The sequence below is a fragment of the Varroa jacobsoni genome, unplaced genomic scaffold (genome assembly GCF_002532875.2).
Source record: "Varroa jacobsoni isolate VJ856 unplaced genomic scaffold, vjacob_1.0 scaffold_773, whole genome shotgun sequence".
In the NCBI taxonomy this organism is placed as follows: domain Eukaryota; kingdom Metazoa; phylum Arthropoda; class Arachnida; order Mesostigmata; family Varroidae; genus Varroa; species Varroa jacobsoni.
Window position 1 is genome coordinate 84,578 of NW_019213675.1, and position 2,265 is coordinate 86,842.

The 2,265-nt window shown below is 40.3% G+C and overlaps 1 non-coding gene across 1 annotated transcript; it reads right to left on the reverse strand.

Moving 5' to 3' along the window:
* Nucleotides 1-372: 372 nt before the first annotated feature.
* On the reverse strand, nucleotides 373-445 carry TRNAM-CAU (transfer RNA methionine (anticodon CAU)). The gene has a single exon. It is a non-coding gene; the product is annotated as a tRNA-Met (tRNA).
* Nucleotides 446-2,265: the final 1,820 nt, after the last annotated feature.

Here is a 2,265-nt window from a genome sequence, read left to right on the forward strand (position 1 = left end):
TCGCTGAGAATACTTGACAATTACTGCAATAAGAAGTACGGCTCACAGATCGAACAACTTTTGAAGATCGTTGTATTGATTTGATTGGAGTCACTCGCGGTAGCCAACCATTTTCTGCTCCACTCCAAAAAACTATGTGGTGGTTTTGAGCTCGAGACTTGCATTTTTTGAGACACCTGGAAAATCATAATCACTATACATTTTCAGGCAGATGGGTTCTCTTAAGTAAAATGTTCTTGGATTCCTACGTGCTACGCTTTCAAATAGGCAGGTTTCTACGCACCTGTAGCGAAAGCAATGTAAACTTGTTCGTTGTTTATTGTTGTTAAAATTAGTTATTAGGAATATGCTATTGTAAAACTTTCGCCGCCTTGCCCCGGGTGAGGATCGAACTCACGACCTTCAGATTATGAGACTGACGCGCTGCCTACTGCGCTACCGAGGCGGTCGTGTCAGCCAGTGTTATACAAACTAATAGAAGTAGCATCCTTTATGCGCTGTGGGTCATCACGGTTACGAATTATGACTAATTATATTAGTTATTACATTAATAATAATATTATAAATATAATTACTAATAATAATTAGCTAATTACGACTGCACCACTCGTCAGTGTGCCACCCATTCAATTACTAAAATATGCACTTTGTAATTATAGTATAAATAAAGGAGGCTGCACGCATAATGCGGATAATAGATACACTGCTACCACTGGGCTTTCCTACTTGATTTCGTGCCCAAACACCTCATGACTCGACTGTTACTGGCACCAGATATGCTGCAGTTCAAGAGCACGTGATGAACAATAGAAGAAAAATCCGTATTAGCAGTCCTAGTTAGTATATTGTTTATTGAGTAATATTCAGTTCTGTGTTACTATCCTCTGGCAGAAAATATCAGATACTTAACGTAGACATGGTAATAGGCCTGTCCTCTGCTCTCGGTGTCGTCTGCTAAATCTAGCACGTAGAATCGAGCCGCTTCTATCGCCGGCCGATTTAAAGCTGACGAGAGAAAACTGAAAGGAAGCAGCAGCGGTTATAGTGAACTGATCAAAAGGACAGATAAGTAATAGACGTTCCTTGTACAACTTAAGGCTAAGCTGGATCTAACAAACAGAGATCAGCATAACAAGTGTTTTGTAACGGTTAGAAAAATGCCGCCTTGCACGTGATAATTACTATAGCATGCAAATTTCCAACATCACTTCGCAAGCAACAGATTTACTTAAATTAAATTGTTGAACTGAACTTTTGTCTATATATCGATGTTTTTTGCCTAGAGTAAGTTAAATTCTATGCACTAAATAACTGGCACTTTACGGCAGTATACAAACAGTAACTAATGTGTTAGTCATATCATTGTTGCTTTAATGGCGTATCTATTATATCATCGTAGCTATAATGATTATATTACTGATGACTAACTCCGGACTGACATAATCAGTCAGGTCGGTCGTCTCCAATCATCTCAAAACGACAAAGTAGGACAGAATTTAGAAATTGCAGATCCATTATAAATATGCTCTCAACAATTTCAAACCCAAGCCTTCATAAAGACTAACCCATTTGCTGTTACATCGTCTTTTATCTTAGCGAATGCTTTTTACCTGGTATAACGTAAAAAAATTAGACTGCAGAGAAAAAATGACACCCGTGACACGGTGTATAACGACACTTTTTGCGACTTTTGTTGCTACAGAAATCGATCGGCTCTCGGCGCTATCCTTGGCATGCCTCTGGTCGATTTCATGGTCATTTACGCCGCATCAATCCACTCGTTACGTGGTGGAATCCCTCAACCATCGAAACAGCCCAGATTGAGGGACACATCGTTCACGCCACTAGGGCATCACGTTGCTAGTGTCAACTAAGAAACGAAAAGCAGTGTTCCGCGTTTCCGACACGACGCCATACTTCGGAGCCAGTAAAAAAAACTACTAGTAATTATTTGTTACTATTATTATTATTATTATTGGGATTTACGCCGCAAAATGGTTGTAGAATCCTACGTGACCGAGCAGAGGAAACAAAATAGAAGCATCACACTTGCACCTATTCGTTGTCCGTTGCACGAGGCAGAACGCATCGTACTTATGCTGTGTACGCTCTGAAGCTGCTTCATTAATGTGTCTTCTGGAGTGCTGTGCGTGCTATCGCAATGACTTGCTTGACGCTCTCATCTAATGAGGGATATTGACGCATAAAGCCGATTTCCTGAGTAGCCGATTTCCCTGAATGAGATACAACCCCGTAATGTTATGG